Raw genomic sequence first — 16,071 nt, 5'->3', positions numbered from 1 at the left:
GGCTCCTCTGATGTGAGGTCCAGTGGACTTTCTACTCTGCCTCAAAGGAGGGGTGTGTGTGTGTGTGTGTGTGTGTGTGTGTGTGTGTGTGTATACATGTGTGTATAAGCTTATCTAGTTGCCTGAATGTGTGTACATCTTTGGCTGGCTCTATCTGTGTCTGTGTGTGAGCAGGATCAAATCTACACAAAGGCAGAGCAGCTGACTACTTAAGTTTGTTGAGTTGCACCATAAGGCCCAATGCCCCTAAACCCCCCTCTAGCTTTTCCAATATGCCTCCGTCTTTTGCATCAAAGACCTCCACAAAATTCCAATAAGCTTCCTAAAAAGAACAACACATTAAGCCCTTTGTTCAGTCTTTTCAGTCATGTCTGAATCATGATCCCATTTGGGGGGATTTTCTTGGCAAAGATACTAGAGTGGTTTGCCATTTCCTTCTCTAGCTCATTTTACAGATGACGAAACTGAAGCAGAATTAAGAAACCCTTAAAGGGGGTAGGGGCTTGGAGGGTGAGAAGCGGTAGATCTTAGTTTGCAATATTAATTTTTATCACCTGATAAGGATATAAGGGAGAAGATACAGGCTGGGAAAATTCAAATGGATACATGAGGGAAGGAATTGGAGGAAGAAAAGGTAAGAGTCCACTGACGGGGGACAGGAAAGTTCAGTCAGAGGTGCCCACAATGGGATTCAGGGACTCCACACACAAACTTCAACTGTGTCAAAAACCGTGCCTGTGGTTTAGTTTGTATACCTGTGATTGTGTGCTAATTTGCTGGAAGATGGTGCAGATCAATTCAGTTCAATTCCAAAAGCTGTATTGGTCTCAAATACTGTGCCCCAGACATTACCCACTACTGCAAAAAGAAATTCTTTTTTCTCTTGTGTTTTTTTCCTTTCCTTTGTGCCCTTGTGGGAAGCAGAAAGAACCCTGAAGTATGAACCAGATGTGGGGTGGCATCTATCCCTAGAAAGACAAAGTAGGGAGTTGTTGTTTTTCCCAGAATCCTCTCTGGCTGTCCCCCATCCCCTGAACACTCTCCTTCTGCTCTATCTATTGACCCCCCCTGGCTTCTTTAAGTCCCAACTAAAATCTCACCTTCTACAGGAAGCTTTCCCTCTATTAATGGCTTTCTATTTCTCCTGTATATAGCTTGCTTTGTGTATATTTGTTTGCATGTTGTCTCCCCTGTTAGACTGCAAGCTCCTTGAGAGTAAGGATTGTCTTTTGCCTCTTTTTGTATCCCCAGCATTTAGCACAGTGCCTGGTACATCACAGTGCCTTAATAAATTTTATTTATTGATTGATTTTTTAGCCAAGAAATTGCATATCAACCCTTGCTTTATTCATTGTCCCTACTATACAACAGTTGAATCCCCAGTCTCTCTTTCCCCTGCCTCTATCAAATTCAGTAAGAGGCAAGAGAAGAGAGTGAGGGTAGTAGGAATACCTAGGCTCCCTCTCCAAAGCAGACAGGTTAAGAGAAACATTTACAACTCCGCACCTTTCCATCACCATTCAAGTACATGCTATGGAGGAGGCCGAAAAGCCAAGGATTCCCTGCTGGTTCCAATAGCAGTGCCAGTTCTTTTGGAGTAGAAAGTGTAGTGGATCATGGCTAAAATCTGGAGGACCTTAGATTCAAGCAGAGAAATCCCCTGACCAGGACCGAGGAAACAAGATGGGACATATTATGATGTGACAGGGAGACTCTCATAGGAAAATGATGGCAGAACCCTGGACCCATCCAGGGAGACCTTGGATTCCCAGGGTTCTCAGGCTCAAGTGGGGAAGAGACCTTCAGGACCCCAGGGAACACACAGGGAGATGCCTAGGACTCACAGAACACCCAGACCAAGAGTGACAGTTTCATGGAGAGAGTCCCCAGATCCCCTTACTGATAGGAAGAAATCCTGGATGTCCAGAGAGACCCCCGACATAAATGGGGAAAGACTTTAATTCATAGAGACCCACCCCCTTAGACACAAGGACAGGTTCAACAAAAAACCAAAAGACTCTAGATTTCAAACCCTGACTGGGAAGACACCACCCTGCCAAACTCATAAGGAAGTCATGTGTCCTCTAACCTAATAGGAGGCTAAACCAAGACAGATCTTGGATTCACTGAGGAGCTAGATGGATATTTCTAACCTACTGACTGCTTGTTTGCCTGTACTGGCATTGGTTTTGCTGGTAACCCTCCCCCGGCCACCTTTTCTATTGCCTTTAAGGCTTCTTCCTGACTGCAAATTTGGGGAGGAATATAATTCCTCATTGGATTTCTCGATCATTACTTGGTCTGATATGAACCTCAGGGTTTTGCTTAAAGAGGTATATGGGAGCTGCTTCATTGGGAGAGGAACACCATCACTTTTTCAGTGAAGTATGAGGCAACTTCTTAACTGAGAAGGTTACCTATTTTGTCTGAAGTAGTTTGAGAAGTCGGCCAAGACTCTGACTCCCTGAAGCAGGCACCACTGCATGCCTTGAATAAGTCTTTCTTTATCTCCCCTGTGAATGAGATTGGGAAGAGTCAGTTAAAGCAAATTCTAGCTCCTCCTAAAGGAATACAACAGGTTACATATACATAACCCTTGTTCTCCCCAGACCTGCCAGTTTCTGGACAAAGATTACTATATCACGCAGGAGATGAACCCACTAAGAAATTCCTTGAGGCAGAATCTTTATAAAATGATACATTTATTGGGACTCTCCAATCCTTTGGAGGCTAAGCAGATGAGGACCCATGGAATGTCTTTCAAGCATGAAACCAGATCTACGGCTAGGAGCCATGAATGCTTACAAGGCCAAAAAATATGCCACAGGAAACAGAGAAGTTGGCTTATCCCCCAAATTATACATCGGTCTTCATTTCTAACACCACAGAGAAATATGGACTCACTGAGAAGATATCCTAGATTAATTAACTACTGTGAACCTTACACCTAATCTCTTCACCTTTGGTAAATGTTGCATCCCTTCTACATTATCCCAGTCCTTGCAGCCCTGCTACACTAATACCTCTATTTAATCCAAGTAGCCATGGTATCCCCTACTCATTCTAAAGAATCATATGAACTGTATCCCCCACTTCCTTAAGCACCTTCTTCCCCTTCTCCAGTTTTTCCCCTTCCTTGTCCTCCACTTCAGCCACAGGACTGGCAATCAGGAGGCACCTCCTCATTCCCCTTCTTTTCCTCCTCCTTCTAATCTTCTAACTCATCCTGAACCTCCTGTTATACCTTTCCATCTTTGCCCCAGGGATCTTCTAATTGATCCTTGGAACCTCTGTTTATGCCAAGGACTCAGCTGGAACCCCAATGGAAGTAATCTTGTTACTGTCCATGCCCCATGGTCCCCAAGAACCTTAATAATTTGGCCCAAGATTTCACTAAAGTTCAGGAGGACTCAGTAAAATTTAGAGACTTAGTTAAGAGACTACTATAAATTGTTATGCCCCATCTCATACTGATGTAAATCAGTTAATAAGGTCCATTATACTCAGAGAAGCCATATACTAGGTATTCAGAGCCTGTGACTGGCCTATTATTAATGCAATGGTAATAAATGCAACTGTTAACTTTTTAAAGGTTCTTTAATAAGAAGTATTAGTGAATGCTGTCCTTCCCATATGCCCAAGAAAATAGACTGGACTAAAGTACCTACAAACAACATAATGAACAACGCCCTGGGGATTATTTAGAAAGACTGAAAAAGATTTTGGAATGCCATTCAAATATCCTTGCTGCCTTTGGACAGGGATTAAACCCAAAGATAACAGATAAACTCCAGAACGCGACAATAGGTTGGGAACCTAAAAACTTTATCAGGGTCCTAGTAAAAATGTCCAATTCTACAATAGTACCCCATCAAATCTGATGGAGCCAAACAAACTGATGACCCTACAAGCTACAAGGCCACCACAATGTAAAAGGCACAGCTTCTGCAGCCAGGGGAGCAGCAATAGATTCCACACATACATGTAACCAGGACTTGGTTTGGCTTGGTGCATGTCCAGACCACCTAACAGAGGCAACCTACTTGCTTCTAGGAGAAGACATTCTGAATTCCCCTACCACATGAATGTAAGTAACCTCTTTCCATTGGCTGTGTAACTGGAATCTTAAAAGCTGTCTTCAAAACCTGTCAAACTGGCTCTCTGTCTCTCTCTGTCTCTCTCTCTGTCTCTGTCTCTCTGTCTCTGTCGCTCGATCTCTCTCTCTCTCTCTCTCTCTCTCTCTCTCTCTCTCTCTCTCTCCCCCCCCCCCAGAAGTGAAGGTCCAAGTTCACCCATAGCATGGATGTCATGAATTGAAGGGATAGAGGAAAGGGTTACCTTCCCCTCTTCCCCCCTTTTTTACCCTGTGGACCCAAAAAAAACAGGTTTGGAGTTGCAGGTTTTGGTTTCCTTTTGTGTGTTTCATTTGTTCTTTTCAGTTCTAGGCACAGGCAGTAGAATCTCACTGAACCTGGGAGTTCAACCTATGGCAATCTTGGAGGCAGGATTCCAGGCCAGACGTGCAGCACGCCAGCCCCAACAGGGAAGCCCCGAGAATACAGGGTGCCTGGGACTCAAGCCCAAGAAGAGGCTTTGAACTTGGAACTTGGGGCTGTGCTGTATAGGAACTGAGCTAAACTATGAACCTAATCCCCTCTCCCTCCACAGAGTTATGAGAAAGTACAGGAAGTGTTATATACCCAGGTTTTGGGGGAATATTTGTGTATTTATCCTTACTATATCTTTGAAGTAAATATTCCCTTTTAAAGGTTAATCAGACTATTAGAGTTAAAGGGAACTAGGGTTCAAGGGGATTCCTGACAATTGGGGGAATACCATCAGTGAGGACTAGAGTCAACAGTAGAAATTAGATTCCTTTCCAACCCCGCTCCCTTTAAGGATACTGGAGAACTCTGAGAAAGGAGTGAAATGTAACACATCTGGCATTCAGGCAATAGGCGCCAGGGCAATCACTGTTATACACAGCTGTTCCGTGGCACCATCAATCCTTATACACAGCAGTTATAACAAACAATGTCATAATCACAGATAAGAAGGACGCTCCAGAGCCAGGTGTCTTTACCATCCCAGGACCCGTTCCACCCCATCCAACCTCCTACTCCTGCTCTTGTTGCTGTCGTTTGTTCTTTGTTCTCAAAGAGGACCATGACATCAGGAAGGTGATACCGTGACTTACAAATGAATTCGATTTAAGTGAAGGAGGGCTGTACAAAGTCACCAGCCTCACTCTCTCCTCTGGAGCTATCTGGGTCCAATCACAAGATATAGATTAGGATGACTGGAAATGGCCCCCACTCCTGCTCTTAAATCCCCAATTAAAGGACCCAGAAGATTGTGATGTCACCATCCCCACACTCACTGTGGACCCATCTGGTCCCTATGTGACTTTCTCCATTGCTAGGGGAAAATATCCTTTTCTTAATTGTTACCAGAGCCTCCCATTCAACTCTGCAGGCTCCTGAATTTTCTTTTTTCAAACACCCCCAGAGATTATAAATACTGTGGGAATGGGAAAGCAACCTATTCCCCATCCTGTTTCCATTCCTACATCAGTTTCACAAACATGCCTTACTACTTAGCCATGTATCCTAGCCAACTTACTGGGAAGGGATTTGTTGTGTAAGGTGCAATTCATAATTTGTTGTTGCCCTGATGGGATCTATTTAGATGTCCAGAAATCATGAGAAGTGAAAGTATTAACACCCTTGACTTGTGAGGGCACTAATGTTGATTCTTCATCATTGTAGGAAGATACTGGGATTCCAGTTTTGGGTCATACATGCAAACAAGATTGGCCCTATCCTCACTATTAAGCTAGTTCACACCAGATTGAACCCAGACAAATCACTTCCTTCTATTTCCAAAGAAGGCAAGGGGGACGTTCAGCCAGTCTAATGACTTCCCTTGTTAAACACAGAGTTTTCATTCCCACTGGTTCCCAATACAACGAATTTATCATCAATACCAAGAAACCAGGAAAAGATAATTATCTTTTTGTTCAAGACTCACAAGTTATAAATGCTTCTGTCTTGCCCAGTGGCCCCTAACCTTTCCTCTGCTATTAGTAGCATTCTCCTCCTCCACCCACACCATTCATTTCACAGTAATTGATTTCTGTTCTGCTTTTTCTCCCATTCAGTACTCCCTGAGAGCTAGTTTCTGTTCACATTTACCTTCCAAGGACTCTGATGTAGGTTAGCTAAGCTTCTCCAGGACTATATAGAATCTCCAATTCTGTTTTCCCAGTCCCCCAAAAAAAGACTTCCATTCCATTACCTTCCCTGGCAGGTCCATGCTTGTCCAGTACATTGATGATCCATTGATAACATCCTCTACTCTGTAAGTGTGAAAGCAGGATAGTGTGCCCCTCCTGAGGACTTTGAGTGTTAGGAGACAGAAAACGTGTAAAAACAAACAACCATTCTGCCTTCCCTACATCTCTGATGTGGCAAGGACTGTCCCCCACATGTAGCATTGTGGTATGGTTGGGTGGTTGTGTGGCTCAAAGGGAGGCAGAATCTTTAGATTCTTCTTCTCCCACCTTTCTCCATGGGAGACTTTAATTCTAGACAGAAGGGGAAGCAGGAGGTTGCGGACAGAGGCCATTCTGCTTTCTGCGGAGAGAAGGGGAATTCTATCTATCTGTTCCCTTAAATATCATTAGTCAAGGGAATGTGAATTCCAGGTTCAACCTAACTTCTGATCACTGAGGAAGTAGGACCCCCAAGCTTTATATCCAAGATTTGACCCCTTTCTCAGCAAATACCAGTTCCACAATGAATACACATATGGCAGTTATCTAAGAAACCCAATTACCCAAATCCATAGCAAAACAGAAATCAGAGAAAGTATACATAGAATGTATACCAGACAATACAGAATAAAGGCACTCTCCCACTGAGAGTGAGACAACTCAGCTCAACCAAGCCCTAAACCTTACCCACGGGGAAGTTCCACAGAGTCTCTATTGCAATGAGCTGGGAATGGGGACATGATAGAGACACCTATATGCTCTCATGTTGACTTCTTCACAAAGTCTTTTCCCTCAGAACCTCAAGTAATAATAGCATTTTCCATCTTTTCTCTTGAAGTTGGAAGCCAAAAGCACCTGAAGTGACTGCAGAACCAGAAAAGACTCAAAGCAAGCTCAAAGAAGGTCTGGAGGGAGCAGGGCTCTCCTCTCTCTCTTCCCTCTAACTCCTCCCTGCTGTCATAGGACACTGATCTCCACAAATAGGGAAAGAATCCCATACCAAAAAACTTTGGGACTGGGGTAACACTTATTTGGGCCATGACGTGTCAGCTGGAGAAAGGCACCTCTCTAATAAAGTTCAAGCTGTCTTTAAAGTTCCCTGTCCCACTATTGCAATAATCATGATAATAATAATAATAAGTAACATTTATACTGAACTTTAAGTTTTACAAAGTGCTTTACATCTATTATCTCATTTTACCCTCACAACAACCCTGAGAGGTAGGTACTTTTATCCTCATTTTACAGATGAGGAAACTGAGGCAGTTAAGTGACTTGTCCAGGATCACACAGCTAGTAAGCTAGTAAGCAGAACTTGAACTCAGGCTTTCCTAACCAAGGAAGTACTAACAGGGCAGTAGCTTCAACAGATCTGAGGCAGGGAAGGAAACTGATTGCCACAAGTTCTAAGGCACAGCCTCAATGGGCAATGGGTTGTGAATATAACCTTGGGTCAGGGCATCTTGGACAACACCATCCTTTTCATGACAAAACAAGGTGAAATGGTTTTTTAGTCAAGAAGATTGAGGCCAGGGGCAGAGCTTGTTTCCAAGCTGCCTTAATTCACTGGGACCGATTATTACTAATATAAAAATATTCAGGAGTGGGGCAGCTATGTGGTGCAGTGAGTAAAACACCGGCCCTGGAGTCCAGAGGACCTGAGTTCTAATCCGGCCTCAGACAGTTGACACACTTGGGCAAGTCATTTAACCCCAATTGCCCTGCCTTTCCCCCCTCCAAAAAAAAATATTCAGGAGTGATGTCATGATTGATGTCCTTTAAGGGTTTAAATAAGGCTGCAACCTCAACCCAACTATCCACAAAAGCCAGCTGCACCTAAGTCTTCACATTTGTAGCCAGGTGGTGCAGTGGACCTGGACCTGGAGTCAAGAAGACCTGAGTTCAACTCTGGTCTCACTTAGCAATTGTGTGACCCTGGACAAGTCACTTTACCTTTTTTACCTCAGTTTCCTCAACTGTAAGGAGCAGCTAAGTGGTGCAGTGGATAGCGGACTGGGACTAGAGTCAGGGAGATCAGACAAGTCACTTAACTTCTGTCTGCCTCAGTTTCCTCATCTGTAGAATGAGGATAAGATTACCTACCTCTCAGAGTTGTTGTGAGGGTAAAATGAGATAATAGACGTAAAGCACTTTGTAAAACTTAAAGTTCAGTATAAATGTTACCTATTATTATTATCATGATTATTGCAATAGTGGGACAGGAAACTTTAAAGACAGCTTGAACTCTATTAGAGAGGTGCCTTTCTCCAGCTGACACGTCATGGCCCAAATAAGTGTTACCCCAGTCCCAAAGCTTTTTGGTATGGGACTCTCTCCTTATTTGTGGAGATCAGTGTCCTATGACAGCGCATACTTACTAGCTGTGTGACCCTGGGCAAGTCACTTAACCTCTGTTTGCTTCTTCTATAAAATGACGTGGAGAAGGAAATGGCAAACTGCCCCAGTATCTTGGCCAAAAAAACCCCTAAATGAGGTCACAAAGAGTTGGACCCAACTGAACAACAACAAAAGGAGAACTATTTCATCTCATTGCTCAGCAGATCTACTCACTAGCTCACATAAACAAATGGGTGGTGGTTATTATGCTGTGGAAAAACTACCAAATTTTCCCTCCTTAGAACAACCGTACATTGGCTCTTGCCCAATTGGCTTGATCACAAAATTGGCAAACAAGTAAAAACTTCATTTTCTGCCTCCCCCTCATCATAGGGACCATTTATAAACTTGCAGATTAATTCTATCCATTTACATAAGTGTTGTTCCTATGAATATGTTCTAATTTTTCTTTTTTAATGGGGAGATTAGTTTTAATCTATTTTGAAATGTACAGAGAAATATTTTAACAGGTTTGTTTGGGATTTTTAGACAAAGTCATACAGATGGCTCAGTCAAAAATGTAAGACCACCAGCTGGCTCACAAGAGAAATGTCCACTCCTTGGTCCAGGTTTGGGAACATCACCAGCTTTCAGCTCACCAATTATCTCTTCAATATTCTTAGGTGTCAAATCTTCATAGTAATTATCATTTATTTGAACCATCAGTGCATTTACACAGGCACCTAAACATTGCACTTCTATTAGCGTGAAAAGCTTGTCAGGTGTAGTTTCTCCAACCTTAATATCCAGCTTTGTTCTGAACGGCCTCCAGTATGCTATCGGAATCTCGAAGCATACAAGGTGTAGTGGTACAGACTTGAATATGATGCTTTCCAACTGGCTTTCAATTATACATTGTATAAAAAGTTGCTACTTCATATACTCTCACTGAAGATACTTGTAAAATTTCAGCAACCTTGTTCGTGACAGAGATGGGCAACCATCTATTCTGCCTTTGGGCTAAGTCCAGTACTGGAAGCGCAGCTGCGGCTTTATGTCCCTCTGGGTAATTCTTTACAATTGCTTCTATTCTCTTGTAGTTTTATAGTGTGAAATCAAATGGAGTATCTGGGTTATTTTTAGGAGTATCTCTGTGACAAGACTGGCGGCACCCCTCCTAGAGTGGCAAGGAGAAGAACAAGGCAGCTCAGATTCTTCAGCTTCTCCCAGCTGAGTCCAAAGTCCACCTCTAATTATTCTTAATATGTATTTGGATAGGTGGAACCCTACCCTTGCAGATTGCACCACTGTCACCAAGAAACTCCATAAGGAATTCATTCTCATCTGTGCATTGCCATTCACTATATTCTGTATAGGGGACAGGGACTAGCCCTGTGATTTCATAGGAACAGGGAACTCTTAGATGAGAGAATTCCTTCTACTAATGCAGATTGTTACTTTATCTGCAACTTAAAGTCTTAGAGAGTTGCCTAGAACCAGAGTCACGTAGTTAGTATTCCTCCAAGGCAGGACTTAAACTCCCTGGCTACAAGGTCAGCTTTTTGTGCACTACACCTCACCCTATTTCACAAATCAGATATTAAAGATATTTGTTAAGCTTTCAACATACGATATCTGCTCTGTAGTCACTACCCACAGTCCAGCAAAGTTATTGAATAGGAGAATCCTGAAATAAAAACACACTTGACCAAAGTTTGTGCTAAATTCACCCCAAATGACCTAATGACCTATTCTTCTCATGTACATTAGATATATTGTAAATGGAAAGGATGGCTTTACAGACCATATGAAATTCTCATGAGAGCCTCAAAACAAATTCTAGGTAGGTCACCATATTGTCCCTTTCTGACACAGATCTATAGATAAATGAAACCATGCTTGATTATTGCAAAACACTAGTGAAATGTGTTGAGTCTATTCACCAACAGGTTCCAGAAAGACAAGGGTGATCCTAGATGGAGAGCGGGAAGGGCTTTCAGGGGTCATGTGATCCAACACCATCTTTTTACGGATTGGCTCCTAACATAACCCCCAATCAGGAAGTTGGGTCTACTGAGGTTCCTTCATCAATAGAATTCTCAGAATTGACTGGAAGGCTGTGTTGCAGATGTTGCTGACCACCAAGCCCACAGTCCATCGCCAAGGCATTCAGACTTGGACTCCAGCATAACTCAAAAAGATTACTCCACCTTCGGACACGCATGTCACTTCCCTTTTCCCTATACCACAGTGCCACCTTGTGGACAAAGAGGGGAACCCCAGGAGCGCTGGTCTAGCCCACCTCCCTACATAGATGGCCCAGGATCTTATCCAAAGATACTTGTTTGCCAGGAAGAAGTATTATCATTCCTAACGACATTATTGCCATCTACTATGGTTTTAGCGGTGGTTGGTCTATAAAATAGATAAATTGAAATGCGATCTTACCTGACTCCTAGGAACTTTATGATAACTATTCTATACATAAGGGTGGAGGCCAAAGTTCCTTTCAGATTTTACCGTTTTCAGATCTTAAGTGTCAATATTTGCCTATCCTGCAGGCCTCCAAGGGTACGGCCATTTTTCAGCTACCCAATGCCAAACTTCCCTTCCAATTCTATCTGAGAATTGCACACTTTGTAAAGGAATAACAGGGATTAGACCGCCTTTGTACTTTGTTTACATATTAATACCTAGTTATTTCTGTTATGTATCCATTACTTTCTGTGATTATATCAACTGAGTGAGGCAAAGAATCAACTCACCACCACCACCACTACTACACAAATTTAGCAAGTATATTAATAGTTACCCTAATGTAATGTGAGATCTCTAATGAGGGCACTGACCCCTGAATCAGGAAGGGAAGGGGGTGAGGGGAAGGGTTAAGCCTGAGGGCAGCAGCTTATTGGGACAGTTCTGTTCTTTGTTCTAAAGACTTGTCAACTGGATCCCACCTGGAAACAGGAAGTCTCTGGGCCAAGACTCGAGCAAACAATGGAAGCCTCTACTGGTCCTATAATTCATAATTTCTCTGAGGCTGTTTCCCCAACTGTTAAAAAAAAAAGATAATATCTCCAGTAGGAAGCTAGGTGGCACAGAGCACTGAGCCTGGAGTCAGGAAGACCTGAGTTCAAACCTGATCTCAGTCACTTACTAGATGTGTGACCCTGGGCAAGCCACTTAAACTATGTCTGCCTCAGTTTACTTAACTGAAAAATGGGGATCATAATAGCACCTACCTCACAGGGTTCTTATTGAATCAAAAGAATTTAGCACAGTTTTAGCACATAGTAGGCACTTAATATTGTTTTTTTTGTTGATGTCCTTTGCTGTTGTTTGTCCATGAAGAGGACCATGACATCAGGAAGGTGATGCCATGACTTGCAAGTGAATTGGATTTAAGTGAGGAAAAGCTGTGCAAAGTCACCAGCCTCACTCTCTCCTCTGGAGCCATCTGGGTCTGGTAACAAGGTATAGATCAGGACACTGGAAATGGCCCCAAAGCACTTAATAAATGCTTGTTCCAAGGAATTCTGATTCATATGAGCAATGAGTTGGAAGACTAGACATTTTCTCTGATGTCCCTGACCTCTCAAATCTCTCCCAAAAAATAAATTATGTACCAATGATAAAGCAACTTCTGCTCTCTCCATGGTCTAGAACACCTGGAATCCAAAAGAAGGTTAAAACACACACACACACACACACACACACACACCCATGAACTAAGGCTCACTGACCCTAAAAAGCTGTCTCAGCACCCCTCCCCCTCCTCAGATCCTACCCACAACAAGACTGCACCAACAGACCCAAAGATTGGACATAGGCTTACAACAAAACATATCCCCACACCCATCTCCCTTCCTCTTTCCAGTGCTTTGGAGACCCTGGTTCCAAACTGCAGAAGTTTGCCCTGGGTTGTGCTGGCCTTAGCCCTCCAGGAGCAAAAGCCTACCAGAGGCCACAACCCTGAAGCACCACCAGAACCAGGTGGCAGGCAGGACAACCCTGTGGCACCAGCACTTCACAGCTCTTAAGTGCTGATGCCAGGAAAGAGAACTAAAAAACAGGAGGAGAACGGAATACCTAAGGTGGGTGGGTGCTTATGTAGCACAGCATCCAGCTGAGTCTGGTTCTGACCCCACAAAAATCACTTGAGGGGAGGTTTTGAGATCCAGCCACCATCAAGGTGGACAGAGTCAGAAAGTGAATAAGCGAAAATAAGGAAGAAAAAAAAACATTACTATTGTCAAAGATCTCAGGAAGAAGAAAACTCAAAGACCTTGAATATAAGCAGATAAATCAATAGGAAAAACACTAACAACAGAAGGAAATATGGCCTCTAGATCTAGTCAATGAGTCCAGGCATTTATGAATAAATACTGCAACAAAGAAAAATAATCAAACACTTCATGAAACAGAGGACCCAGTAGAAAGTGAGGAGCACATGGAACTTCAAGACTGTTCCTTGGTGGTTCAAAAGAGAAATTAGAATAATGAGAGCAGAATTTATGGCCTGCACAAAAAATAATGGGCAGAATAGGGAAACTGGAATTGGGAAAGCAAGTCTCACCAAAGAAACAAAACAGAGAACAATAGATTAGGAATGCAAATACACAGAAGTGAAGAACAATCTATAAGAAGAAACACTAAAAATATGCTCACTGTGCAAACAAAATATATGGCTCTTGAAGGCAGAATATATAGAAACGATCTAAGAATCATAAGTCTAGAAGAAACACACAACAAAAAAAAATTAACATCATAATACAGGAAAGAAGGGAAATGTCCAAAACTTTTGAACACAGAAAATGAAATACCAATTGAAAAAATTCACAGATCACCTAGGGGTGGGGGGGAAGCAAAGGTGCGAACTCCAAGACATATAGTGGTTAAATCTGACAATTCAATTCAGAAACAAGTTCTAAAAGTGATCAGGAGAAAGACCATCAAATACAATTGAAAAGAAATTAAATAACATAGGTCTATTTTGCACCCAATAGAAAACATAGGGGGCGATAGAATAATGTATTCAAAAGAACACTGGAGCTCAGGATGAAGCCTACAATGACCTACCCTGTAAATCTAATCATTCAGTAATAGAGACTTTTGAAACATTCCTAGTGGGGCAGCTAGGTGGCGCAATGAGTAGAGCACCAGCCCGGGAGTCAGGAGGACATGAATTCAAATCTGACCTTCAGACACTTGGCACTTACCAGTTGTGTGACCTTGCGCAAGTCATTTAACCCAATTGCCCTGCCTTTCCCCCTCCAAAAAAAAATTGCTAGAAAGAAAACAAGAACTGAAGAGATTATTTGCTTTTCAGACACCTACAGAAATGCAGAAGTAAATAAATGCAGCAAATAGAGGAATGCCAAGAGAGTAAAGAATAGAGAAACCAATAAGAAACTTCTTTCTAAATGTACACAAAAGAAACAAGGGTGAGGGTAGAAGTCTTGTATAGATAATAGCAAAGAAGCATTATGGACAGAACCTGGTAACATTGTCCATAGATGAATCAAAGTTTTATTTTCTTTTTTTGTGGGCCTATATTATAATGGGGGCGAGGATGGGGGAGGTGGTTAGACAGGAGGTTAGAGAAGGATGTGTGATGTGTCCAAGTCAAATTGAGGACTAGCAATAAAGACAATGTGATCCCTGTGGTGTCAGAGAGGAGTTTATAAGGGAGTTGGTAAGGAGGAGGAGGGAAGGATTGAAAAGTGGGGGGAGCCTTGCTTTGGAAAGGGATTCCATTGATGAATGCTCCTATGAGGGCAAAGAGTTGGTATGTGAAGGGAGATGTGGACAGACTGAAGAATATGGTGTTTGAAGAGCCTCCTCATCCTGTAAATGCTTCTTCCCCTTCCCTTTCTAGTCCAGGGGTTCCCAACCTAGAATATACCTACCCCAAGGGTAGAAGTTTCTCAATGGGAATATTTGGCAAACAACTATATTATTTTATTGTGATTAGTGTCATTTTACTTCTTATGTGCATATGCATCATAAATTCTAGAATGTCTTGACTCTAGAAACAAATTCTAGAATTTATCCAAAAATAAATGCTAGATTTTATTTTTTTAATATTAATTGGATACAAGAAGGTATACTGAAAGCCAAAAGGTATAGGGACCAAAAAAGACTTTTATTAGCATCAAATGATGTGTATTTGTAGCTTACCTTGCTTGAAGCAGAGACACTTAGGGGAGGGACTGACCTTGATTCCTAAGCAGGAAGGGGAGACTTGAGCCACATATGCAGGGAGGGATTTGTTAATCTGTGTAGGAGCAAGCAGTATGCTGAAGGATAAAATGTGAGAGAGCCTATCAGAAGCTATGGACTGACCTTGTGCTAGCCAGGGCAACCTCAACAGAGATCCATAGATCTGAGGCAGTGATAGCCAGTCCAAGGGACCTCACTAATCAGGAGTCTCAATTAATCCCTAGCAAAGCCTCTTTTCCCTCTTCCAGCTAGCCAAGTGTGCTAATTTCTGTTCTGTATCTATTGTTTTCGATTTATATCTTATTTATGTAAATCAGGGCTGTCCAAAATGCAGCCTGCAGTGCAATTTATGCGGCCCACCTACCAGGATATAAATTTACATAAATGCTTTAGTAAATGAAGCTGAGCTACCACCAAGCTCTCACTAAAATGGCAAATCAAAATATAGTGTCTATTGTTTCAATAAAAACCTAAGGTTGCGCAGCCATGATGTAAATGGTTATACAGAGAGTCAACCAAACCTCACTTTCTACTTGACTACTACATTCGTTCCCATCTTCCTGAGTTCTAGGTAATCCAAAGGTATATTTGAGTACCTCCTCATTAAATATTAATTTACCTCTCATTAATTAGTCAGTTAAGCTCAATGATCCCACTCCAATTTATTAAGTATTATTTAATAAACTAGAGAAATCTCTTTGGGCATAAGTAGTTCCTCATATCTAGATACCCAATCCTCAGGGGCAGCTAGGTGGTGCAGTGGATAGGGCCCTAGCCCTCGAGTCAGGTAAACCTAAGTTCAAATCTGGCCTCGGCCTCAGACACTTACTAGATGTGTGACCCTGGGCAAGTTACTTAACCCGCATTGCCTCCAAAAGGGTAAAAGAAAATAAAGAATAAATATCAAAATCTCTGATCTCCTAGCATTGAATCAACATTAAAGTTGCTAATGATACAATCTATTAACAAGGTAACAAATGATACTCAAAGACAAAACAATTATTTAAAATATTTTAATTGTAAGCAATATCACAGAGTCACCTAAAATCATCATCGAAACTTCTGATGATTCTCCTTTCTTCTGAAAATATGGTCCATCAACTTAATTAACCCAAGATACCAAAGTCTTTTCTTAAGAATTCTCTTCATCCTCTCCACAAGCTAAAGGTTAAAACAGTTTTGTGAGGAAAGTCTCCATCTTCTTTCAGCTCTCTCCATTAACTTCTCTTCTCAGTCTC

General features: G+C 42.1%; 1 pseudogene; it reads right to left on the bottom strand.

Annotated features, from left to right (window-relative positions):
* Window positions 1–9,166: 9,166 nt before the first annotated feature.
* Window positions 9,167–10,769, bottom strand: LOC118851288 (annotated as a pseudogene).
* Between the last annotated feature and the right edge of the window lie 5,302 nt (window positions 10,770–16,071).

The sequence above is a fragment of the Trichosurus vulpecula genome, chromosome 5 (assembly GCF_011100635.1).
Source record: "Trichosurus vulpecula isolate mTriVul1 chromosome 5, mTriVul1.pri, whole genome shotgun sequence".
NCBI classification, from domain to species: domain Eukaryota; kingdom Metazoa; phylum Chordata; class Mammalia; order Diprotodontia; family Phalangeridae; genus Trichosurus; species Trichosurus vulpecula.
This window is presented reverse-complemented; position numbering and strand designations above follow the sequence as displayed.